Raw genomic sequence first — 12,416 nt, 5'->3', positions numbered from 1 at the left:
AATGGATTGATGAGAATGCAGTTTTATAACTCTAGGGCATGGCTAAAATCTAATGTGGCAAGCACTGGAAAAACACAGCTTCTTTTACTTTTAAGGCTCTTCAGTTTGTCATTACTGATTGAGGGTTGTCTGGATTGGCTCTCCTGGTCACTCAAATTATCCCAAGAGCTATGTCATTACTGGGAGATGCTCACATGAGATGAGAATGTGTTTTATTCCTATGCATTATGGACATTTCAGCTTTGCTTTGGGTGGGGCTATCGGACTCTACACTGTATCACTAACAGACTATCTTCAGTAGCATATCTCAGAAGCCACATGTCAATTGAGTCATAGAAAAAGGAATTTTTAAATGAAGAAGTGTGGCTTAAACATAATTTCTGTCGTCTGCCAAGGACATTATCATTTCTTAGTCATTGCACGAGCCACATTTTGTATAGTGATTAAATTCGAACTAGCTAAAAGTTTCAATCCGTTGAAAAGCTGTGTAGTAAAGCACTTACTCTCTTAAGTGAAAGATGTTAATAGGAAAAAATCTCCATAACTACTGGCATAGGAGAAATACAATAGCAGTTAATCTTAGAAATTTCACTGATGGTGAATTTTCTTACTCACAATGTCTACTAAAACCTTGTTACCCAAGATGTGGTCTGCAGACCAGCAGCTTGGACATCGCCTGGGAAACTGTTAGAAATTCAGACTCTCTATACCCATCCTAGACCTACTGAATCAGAATCTGCGTCTTGAACAAGACCTTCAAGGGGTTCATGTGCATGTTAAAATTTGAGAAGCCTGATACTAAAGGCCAGTTTGGCAGTCATTGAAACTATGCTGATGCCTTCTCAATTGGCTCAGGAAGTTCATATTTTCCAATGGTAGCAGTGCTTTCAAAAGTGGCATCCCACAGCACAGAGTATTTTTTTGCTCTTAATCCAAAGATTACATGGTTGATTTGTAACTAAAATATTAAGGAAGATGCACTAAGAAGGGATTGTATGATATCATGGTAGATGATGTTATGATTTTGAAAATGTATAATTAGAATTCTTACATGAACAACTTTCTAAATGAGAAAAATTCTTCCCTCCCTAATATTCCCTCAGATCAATACATCTGTGTTCTATTTGTAATATTTAATTTTTTCTCTTGGTCAAGCCCAAGCTCTCCAATTCCCCAGAAAGCACAGGAGATCACATTTAGGGGCTGAGAGGTTCAAATAAACTGCGTCTCTTTTCACAAATCTCTGATGTGAAGTGTTTGGAATAATTAATCTAATTTGCATTGCATTTACAAACAACTGATAACACCTTTTAAACACACTATAGAAAAATTAATTGGGGATTTTGTAAAGAATAGTTTTTCGTTATTATGTTTTTCCTTTATTTGAAATCCCTGATCACCTAAAATTAACTAGAGCAGTGTAACTCTATAAGTAGCAAGGTCCCCTATAACCTGGACCTCCTGTACTTCCTTCTTTGCTTCAACAAACGTGCACTGGTTATCTACTGTGTGCCATGAAGGAGAGTGCAAAGACTAAATCTCCACCTTAGAATTGCTCACAATCTCATGGGGGAAAAGGTCAAGAACAGCGTTGCAATGCTGAATTATAAATGCTATTAAAGTGTTGGCAACACATGATGGAAAGTAGAGAAGGGGCTAATTGAGTCTTGGGAATCAGACTGATTCTAAAAGAGATGACTGCTTTTGGCATCTTAGTGTGTGATTTATGATACAAATATGCACAAACGTTGGCTTGTGCTTTCAAAGAAGGTGGTTGAATGAATCTTTAAGTGGAGCCAAGCCTAATTTTGGCAGGTTTGATTAAACTGAACTTTGTCCAAAATGTAACTTGATGGACAGGATTAGAATGAGATGACCTCTGCTAACATAGTAAAACAAAAGTAAATTGTCTCCTTCATGAATCTGAATGATTAGCATTAAAATACTCACTCTATATCCTGAGCAGTTGTAGTATTTGCTGCAGTGGAGATAGCCGGGCACTAGTGGGATAGTCATAATGATAACAGCTGACATGCACAGTTTACAAAGTGCCTTCATACTCATTATCTCATTTAGTTTTCACAACAACCCCATGAGGTAGGTGTCATTTGCATTTCTTAGTTGAACAAAAATTATCAAAGTAAGTGGCAGAACCTTGATGAGAAACCAAGTCTTTAGAACCCCAAGATGAATACTCTTTCTTGTGGAACTAGAACTTCAAACCTCAGTAGAAATCTATCTTCATTCCAGATACTACACAGAAACTTCTCTCTTGACCTGGGGAGCTTCACTGACAAGGGTTTCTGAAAGGCTGGCGTTGAAAGTTGGGCTTTTCCTCTAAAATAGAAACCGTATTTCCCCTGCCAAACCCTGTCCTCCTTCCATATCCTTTGTCTCAGAGTATCCAGCACAATATGGTGATTGAAAGTAGGAGATAAAGGCAGAGTGGCATTGAAAATTACTGCAAAGTTTTTAATTTGAACATTGGTCAATGGTGGAGACTTTCAGGGAGATGAAGATAACATAGAGGGTTGGATTTGGGGTGCAGACCAAGCCGTAATTCTGTGAAATTGGGGAATATGGGCCAACTTAAATAGTTTGTCATCAATAAATGATTGGGCATAGCACCAGGTATCTTGAGTAAGTGGCTTTTCTGGAGCTGAGAGTTTTGGGTTATAGTTGGATATTGTCCATCTCACTTGGAGGAGGGCCTGACCAGTGCCTGGAACACAAGCACAATTGGAGAGATAGGCAAGGGTCAGGGAACATGTCAGCTTTTCAACTGACACTCTGATCTATGCAAGGAGATTGAAAGGCAAATCAGAAAACCAAGGCAGAGGCCCAGTCAGGTGGCCTGGGCTAACATGTCAAGGTCAGGGACAAAACTTCAGGTCAATGACATTATAGGAATCCCATTTTTAGGCAGAACCCAGAGCAAAGTATGTGTTCTAAATGGAAAATTCCTCCCAGATATGTCAGGCTTATGATAAAATAATTTTCTTTCAATGTTCTTAATGTTAGGTAAGAGTTTTTGAAACACTGGCATCATTTAGGACTGACTCAAAAATCATCAGGCCTAAATCTACAGGTTTGGGTAAGGCTGGGGAAGGTGTAATTTGCTCTATCTGATATGAATGAATTAGCACACATATTAAAATAAATACAATTTATATCTTGTATCAGATCACTAGAAGTATAATCCAGTGGCAAAAATCAAATTCATCAGATGTAATATAAAATCCTGTGATGGTATTTGTAGTTGACAGAATAATAGTTCCTCAAAGATGTCCATGTCCCAATCTCTAGAACATGTGAATATGTACCCTGCATGGCAAAAGGGACAGGGAAGATGTGATTAAGGCTAAACACCTTGAGATGAGGAGATTATCCTGGATTATCTACATGAGCCCAACCTGATCACGTAAATCCTTAAAATCAGAGGAATCCCCCTATCCCACCCGCCCTGCTATAGGTAGAGAGAAAGATGGCAGCAGGAGAATGACTTAATGACCCATTGCTGATTTTGAGATCTAAGGATCTGCGTTTAAGGAACTGAATTTTGCCAAGAACCATAGGAAAGAGATCCTATAGAAAGCAACACAGCCATGCCAATGCTTTCATTTTAGTCTCATGAGACTTGTGTTGGACTTCTGATCTACAGAAGAGTAAGATAATACATTTGTGTTGTTTTAACACACAGTATTTGTGGTAATTTGTTATGGAGGCAATAGAAAATTAGTACAGACTTGCTGTATGATTTGGGAATTTATAGATTTTTAAACCTCTCATCGGCTGTGATTTTCTATGTTTTGTTCACTGATACATATCAAGTGCTTGTAACCTGGGAAATAGTAGACACTCAGTAAACATTAGTTGAATTAATTTGCTTATTGGTCCTTCCACCAACAAATATTTATTGAGTGTGTATGAATACATGGCTTCGTGCTAGATGTTGCATCTAGATGTAAAGATATAAAAGACTTTTTTTCCATAAAATCTGAATCAAGAAGTTTGGATCAGTCTTCAGTAATCAGGGTCAGAAAAGTATTGTCTGCAGGCCAAATCTGGCCCACTGTGTTTTTTGTAAATAAAGTTTTATGAAAAAAAGCTATGCTTATTAGTTATGTAGTATCTGTGGCTACTTTTGTGATAAAACTGCAGAGATGAGTAATTGCAACAGAGATCATATGACCTGCAAGCCAGAAATGTTTACTATCTGGCCTTTTATAGGGAAAGAAAAAAAAAAAACAATTGTCAAACCTTGAGTCAGAACTCTGTCTTTATGATTTGCTCGGTCCTTTGGGCAAAACGTACAATCTCTTCAAGCTTCCTTTTTGTCTTCTATAAAATTGAGATGGTAGTACTTTTCTTATAGAATGGTTGTGAGAATTAAATGTTGAATGAGAATTAAATGATGGCTTCCAGTGCTCAGTATAGAAGAATTCAGTAAGTGGTAGTTAAGATTTTTTTTGATTGATTCAACTACTGCTCCTTCTGCTATCACCATCACAACCATAATGAAGTTGAAAAATGTGTTCTGGAGAAGTATATATACTACAATTATTAATTAAAACTCAAATATACTTTGCTACTTTGAGTTTATTATGGTCCAGGACCTACTATTTAGCTGATAACTTTGTAGCTGGTTTTATCTGTATCTGTTATTTCACTGTGATGAACAGCAGGGTAGATCTTTACTTTCTCTGTCTGAACTAATTTTTAATTTCTCATTAGTCTTTAAGAAAATTTATACATGTTATATCATTTTGCCTAAGATTTTCATCACTTTTATTGTTGAACCTTGAAGTCTCTGTGTGTGGGTTAGTGCCTAGATTTGTGTGTATTTTCAGAGGTGGCCTCAACTATATCTTCTGTCTCATATACTCTTTTGCAATGTGATCTTGCCACTCCCCCACCAACAGGTAGAGTCTGTTTTCCTCTGTTTGAGTCTGGTCTATCCCTGTGACTTGTTTGGAATGGAACACAGCTAAAGTGATACTGTGTAGCATCCAAGGATGAACCTTTAAGAGATCTGAGGCTTCCTCATTAACCTTTTAGAATGTTCCTACTTAGAACCCATATGCCATGTTGTGAAAAAGCCCAAGTAGCTCTGTGGAGGACCCTCCAGATGAAGGCCCTGGCTCAGCAGCCACCTGGCAGCCAACCATGTGAATGTAGCCATCTTAAACTTTGAGATATCCCTGTGTCTCAGCCAACATCATGTGAAGAAATACCTGGTCTATTCACAGAATTATGGAAGATAATAATTTGCTTTCATAAGCCACTAAATGTTGGGAATGCATGCTACACACCAATTGATAACTGAAATACTAAGTTCATATGACAGATAATTTTCTTCTTCAGGATCTCTAACTGCCCAACTGCCCATGGTAATCTGTGACTGTAGAGTTTTGTAATTTCAGCTGAGGACCAGCAATACTGTTATTAAGCTGCCATTTGGAATCATCTTGGAAAGTTTCAAGATCTCTTTAAATAGAAGTAAAGGATGGAATTTGACACAATACTGTAAAATGATTATAAATCAATAAAAAAAATTTAAAAAAAAAGAAGTAAAGGATGAAGTGGGGGAGGGGGCAGAGAAATAAGCAGGTTTCCAATACTGCAAGAGACATTATTTAGAAAATTGTCTGAATAAAAGTAGTGTTTCCTTATCTTGATGTTAAAGGCTCCATAATTTAGCAGTGAATTTTTCAGCTTGACATCCTCATGATTCACCTTTTGCTTTCTTACTAGCATTTCTTCACTCATGTGGTTTTCTCTGCTTAAAAGGCCTTTCTACTCTAGAACTAACTGATGAATATGTAGTTATTGTATGAAGGCCAGTTCAAAGGCCACCTCCACCAGAAAGACATCACTGATTCTCTTAATCAAAAATTCTGTATATGCTTAAATATGAGATAATATTCAAATTAACTAGTGAGCAGAATCAAAAATACTGGTTGACTTGAATACAGAAACTGTGGGGATATAGATTGATGAAATATCTACTGATAATATCAAATATATGAGTTACACATGCATATTAAAATCACATTAGACAAAATATCGATTATTTTACAGATACTGTTTTGTTCTAGTCTAACATTTTAAAACAATTTTACTCAACTCTGCACTTCAGCATCATAGTCTTCATGATCATTAGAGTCACTCTTTTATTTGTCTCCTTGAGAACAGGGGCAAATAATTTTTTTAAGAGAGAGAAATGGAAAAATGAAAAGATACAGTTACTGTTTTTAAAGTCACTCCTTTTGGTTCTCTTAACATGGTTTTCCAGAAGATAGCATCTTCTCTTCTTTAGCCCAAGCTGCAAAAATCCATACCTGTGTGATTAGAACAGTGTTTTATTTCTTTATTTTCCATTCTTACCTGTAGGCATATATTAGTGATTTACAAAAATTAACCATGTATCATCATTTGCAAATGTAAGGTTACATGCCCTGGGAATAATTACTGAATCTAGGTCAAAGGTATTTGCTTCTTTAAGAAACTAATTATTTTAGCTGAAATTGATTGGTATTTATCTAAAACAGATGTTTTCAACCCTGGCTTCACCCTTGAATCACCAGAAAGGCATTAAAACTACAAGTTACAAGTGGGGCATCCTGGTGGGCTCTTACCCAGTATTATAATTTAATTTATATGGGATGGAACCCCAGAATTTAAGTTTTTGAAATGTTCCCAGATAATTCTAATGTGCAGCCAGAGTTGAGAACCACTGATGTAAAACTAGCACTGGTAGAGTGGTGGTTCTCAAAATGTGGTCTTCAGATCAGCAGCAACAGCATCACCTGTTTCTTGGGCTCTACCCTACACCTACTGCATTAGAAAGTCTAGGGAGAGAGCTCAGCAATCCGGCTTTAACAAGTTCTCCAAGTAATTCTGATGTACACTAAAGTGGAAACCTACTGATCTTGCTAACATGTCTTTATCAAATAGTAATTTGTTCAAAATAAGGTACTCGATAGAAAAATATGTAGTATGACAAATTTACAAGGAATCTAATATGAGGGAGAGGTAATTTGGGAGAAAGATGACCTGCCTAATATGCAAGTATATACAGTAAACTCTTCTATAGTGCTTTCATTCTTATAGGTGCTTTAATTGTACATCTTTTAAGCAATGGGCAGTGGATTGGTCAAATTGTTCTTCTGTGAGTGGTGGCCAGCTCTGTGCATTTTCAAAAGGCAAGCAAGTGCTTTCTACCCCCAAAGTACCCAGTATCTCTGAGGACGCATGGATAGGTGCATGTACAATACAGGTATTTTGGCCTTAAATTCCCATTTCTTTCATTTTTAAAAATAGCTTTTAGGGTGGTGCCATTCATCAAGATATCTTAGCTCAAGCAGAGATAGCTAAAGCTCAAACCTCCTTTATAGTGGTTTTTAGGATTCAGCCACACATAGCTTCTGCAGTTGTACAGATAAAATTACAGTGTTTTAATGTTACCTCAAGGCCTTAATTTAGGAATTGTAAACCTTTGGTTTCCATGCTGGAGAAGGAATCAGTAATAACTTTAAAATACCCTTGAGTTTGCCTCTGCTCATTTATTTCCCAGATCTATACTTAATGTTTTCTTTCAGTGATACCCTTTTTCTTCTATTAATTGACTTCTGAGATTAATAAATTCTTGAAAGCATAGACAAAAATGAAAATTTGTCTCCTTGAGAACAAGGGCAAATAATTTTTAAGAGAAGGAAATGAAAAGATGCAGTTATTGTTTTTAAAGCCAGCGGCAGCTTGTGCTGGCAATAAAGGAGAGTTTGTATGCTGCTTTATGGAACTGAAAGTTTTGTCTTTGCTTTCCCTGCACACTTAAAGAGCCTGTTCATCTGTTCTTTCAACACCATCAGCATTTTTATAAACATGAAAAACACAACCCCAAAGTCTCTACCCCTTAATTGCTGTTGAAATAAGCTGTAGGAAAAACAAGACTTATGATGTGTACACTGAATGTTCATTGCTCTGTAACATTATTGGAAAAGAACAAACACCTTGAGATGGCACCAATTTTGATCACGTCTTTCCTTGGGGAGTGCGTGCAGGAGCAATCCCATGAGGTTGCTTGAGGTGTGAATTGAATTTCTTAAAAAGGATAATGGGAGTCTAGAAAATAGTTCTCTGCTGTGTATCACATAGCAGAGTTGCTTGCTAAACACCACCCCAATCTGCTTCTGGTTGCTTTCCAGTGCCCCAAAGATGGAAATGTTATAGATTACATTGCTTCCATTCCTTTGAAGCTGGTATTTCTCATGTGGTCTAGCTTCTTCCAAAGGGATATATATATAAAATATTTATATAAAATATCTATGTAATATCTATGTAAACACTGGAGATCAGGAAGGGCAGAAGCAAGCACCATATGGCACAGCCCAGCAGTTCTTTTGATGGGTATGATGGTGAAATCATAATGGTTCTTCTGAGGCATGTGTGGAGAGGTTGCAGTGTCTAATCCTAGCTTCATTGGTGTCAAGTAGAGGGCAGTAGTAAACACATCTAGAGTTTTTCCTGGGACATTCCCGTAGTATGATTGAAATTCTTTTGATTGCATGGCTGTTGGCTATGTGTCATCCAAACTCATTTGCTCGAGTCCTTCACAAAATTCTTAAAACCTCCGGCCTCTACAGGTTAGAAGGAAAATTTAGCACCCAGGACAACTTTGAGATTCTAAGAAGGAAAGGGATATTGTGAACATGAATATAAATATTTTTAAAAGATTAAAGTGCATTTTCCACATGCATCTCTACATCATCCTCAACTCCCACGTGCCCTTGCCCTCTGTAGTTCTCTACATATATATCTCCAGGGCTTGTGTCTTGGTTCCACACAATATCTGGAGTCCTTTAAGCTGAGGTGACATCCAAGCTCCACTTCTTACTATCTATGTGACCTTTGGGCTAGTCACCACCCCTCTCTGAGTCCACATTACAAAGCTATACCTTCCCTGTTCATATCTATGTACCACCATGTTTTTTCTATTAAACAAATCAGTTAAAATAGGAATCTTAATTTGTTTGAGTTGCCCTCCTCCATCAAAACAGAGCTAACTCAACCAGCTCACACGTGTCCATTCACATGCATGCATGCATGCACACGTGCACACACATGCCTGACTGTGTCAAGTTCTGTGCTTCTCTGTTGAGGTCAACATAAATTGTGTTTAGAACCTGCAGCTCACAAGCACTTGCTGACCTCAGTTCCCTTACCATCTCCATCATTGGTTTCAGGAGAGGCTGGTGTCACCTAGAGTATTTATATTTACCATGTAGGCTATTAAAGGGGGGGCCTATGAAGGAATGGTGAGAAGACCAGTGGAGAACTGAGGAATCTGAGAGCTAGGATTTGTGTGTGTGCCTGCACATACATGTGAGAGATGGTTGAGTCTGTTTTGATATGATGGCATATCAGGGCAATTCAAATTAAAATACCCATTTGTTTTAACTGATTCATTATATGTGAATTATATATGAATATGAATGGGGAAAGTGTGGTGTTTTATAATGTCACAATAGGAGAAGGAACTTCTTTGTAACAAAAAAGATTATTATTTATTCCAAAATGTTTTCAAAAAGGAATAAAAGGTTTTATCTCATTGCCAGTGATTTTAAAGCAGAATTGAAATATAACTGAGAAGGGACAGGGATCTACAGTGTACTGATGGAGAGGCAGCCATCTACAGAAACTATTGTGACTATAAGGGAGCTCTCTAATCAGTCTAGATTTTTAAAAAATCATTCCCCAAAGAAAGATGATTTACATAAAAAACAATAACCATAATTACTCAATTCCTATGTTAGGGTTTTTTTGTGTAATTTTAAGGATAATGGTACTAAAAGCATAGCAAGTAGAATGAAAATGGCTAAGAGGAAAGTAAACAAAGAGATATCTCAGGAATAAGGCATGCCTAGCTGCTTTAAATGAATCTGTCTTCAGAACTTGATGAATTACCTACAAAGATACTGGAACAGGTGTTTGTATATGATAAAAAATATAAAACATTTTTGAGAATTTTGGAAAAAATACGTCTAACAGTCTCCAGTCAGAATACATATGCTGCCAGTGACAATAAAACTAATTCGTGCTTGTTGAAATTACAAAATAGATTGTTAATAGATTGCTGTTGAGCACTTAGTAAAAAAACAAACAAACAGTTATTACTAGGAGATAGCATGGGTTCACTAACAATAAGTCATGCCAAACTAATCTTGTTGCACTTTTTAGTTTGAGTTGTACATAGAAAGATAAGAAAAAAAACTCCATAGACCTAATATATTTTGATTTAAATAATATATTTCACAAATATATTTTATGAAATCTGTGTATAGAGAAAAAATGGGGAAATGTAGCTGGATGATATTCAGTTAAATGGATTTATGGTTTATCAAACAATTTTAGCTTCTTCCCCCACCCCATGCATGGTCCTTATTTCAAAACAAATAAAATGTATAATATCTCTGCCCTTGGTCTTGTCCTACTCAACATTTTAATGATATGTATAATGACATAGAAGGCGTACTTATCAAATTTGCAGATGACATAAAGCTTGGAGCAATAGCTAATATACTGAGTAACTGAATCTTAATTCAAAACAATCTTGACAGGCTGGAACTCTGGCCAAAGCTAACAAGATGAAGTTTAATAGTTATAAATGTTAAGTCCGGTATTTAGGTTAAAAAAAAAATCAACTGTACAAATGCTAGGTGAGAGGAAATTTGGCTTAGGAGCCATTTCTATGAAAAAAAAAAAAGCCAGTTATTTTTTCTGCCTATAAACTCAATATGAGCCTCCAACTTCCATTGATAGAAGCCTCTTCTTTGAAAAAATATTTGTTACATCCCCACTATGTGCCAACTACATTCATGATCTTATATAACTCTTATAGTATCTCTCCAAGATAGTCATATTTATCCCTACTTTACAGATAAGAAACTAATGAATTTGTTCACCTGTATGCTGCTATTAAATGTTAGAACTGCAATTCAAATTTAGCTCTCCTATTTCCAGATTCAGCATTCCAGTATGGCTTTGCTGCTCAATGTGTGGCCCATAGGTCAGCAGCCTATTGTTATAAATGTAGAATCTCAGGCTTCACCCCAGACCTACTGAATTATAATCAGAATTTGCATTTTAACTAGATCCTGAGGGGACACATCTGCACAGTAAAATTTGAGAAGCACTGTGTTGTATCACACGTGTCTCAAGTTACCATTATAGACAGAAGAAAGTACCATCATTTTGGGAGGCTGGCTGGTTGACCAGTGGCTTGATCAGGCCTTATGGGATGGCATTATTTTTTTTTATCATGTCTGTCAGTAACCATATCTGCACTAGTTAGATAATACCTGAGAACTCTTGCTCATTTCTGTGTGCCAGATTTTAAGATGGAATATTAATAAACTGACAGGTCCAAGAGACATAATTAAGTGATGAGAGATGTTAAAAACAGATTCTAAGAAGAAATGAAGAATTCATGAATGTATAATTTAAGGAGTCTTAAATAGGGTAGGATAATTGTTTTCAAGTATTTTGGGGTGATGTCAATAGGAAAAAGTATTATTAACATTTCATTGATTCATCTTCTCCATTCTTTTATTTTATTTATCAAATATTTATTGAGTACCTATTGTGTACATGTCATTGAAATATTCATGTCATTAAAATATTAAGTAGGATAAGACCAGAAATATTCTACCTTTAATTTGTTTTGGAGGGAGCGGATAGACTACACTTGGGGTTTGATAAGCAGCTAGGCATTAAGATTACAATCATAATCTTGAATAAGAAAGGCAAAGTGCTTGTTTTAAAGGAGGCAACAACCCAGTGATTACATAGTACATAATTTATTACATGTACAGATAATATGCATGTAAATAAACACATAACAGTATTATTTCAGAAAATTCTAAGTGCTCTTTGGTTAATAGAGAGACTTGGAGGAAACTAGTTTAGTTTGAAAGTGTCAGGTGGTCAGGGAAGGCCTCTCTGATGATATTTGAGCTAAATCCTGAATGACAAGATGGAGCCAGTCATGTGAAGAGCTAGTGGAAGAGCCTTCTAGGGACAAGGAAGAGTAAATGCAAAGGTTCTGAGGAAGGAGCAAGTCTGGTGTGGTCTAGGACAGTCCTAAATGGGGCAACATGAAGAAGAAAGGGCAGGTGTCCAGAGGTAGATTTTGATTCATGGTTTTTGGAAGACCTTCCTACTAATGACAACACAAAGCAATGAAGTGGATAAAAAGCCCCTTGTCACACATATATTCCAGTGCAAGCTAGATGACTCATTAGGGAATTTACAAGTAAGAGATTGGAAGGGATGTCCTCTAAGTCTTGACCATTTTAAAAACCCAGGCTCTGATTGACTTTCATTTTATAGGTTTATAAAAAAATTTTTTTGTTCCT

The sequence above is a fragment of the Camelus ferus genome, chromosome X, assembly GCF_009834535.1.
Source record: "Camelus ferus isolate YT-003-E chromosome X, BCGSAC_Cfer_1.0, whole genome shotgun sequence".
Taxonomy (NCBI): domain Eukaryota; kingdom Metazoa; phylum Chordata; class Mammalia; order Artiodactyla; family Camelidae; genus Camelus; species Camelus ferus.
The sequence above is the reverse complement of the archived record's forward strand: the minus strand, read 5'-3'. Positions refer to the sequence as shown.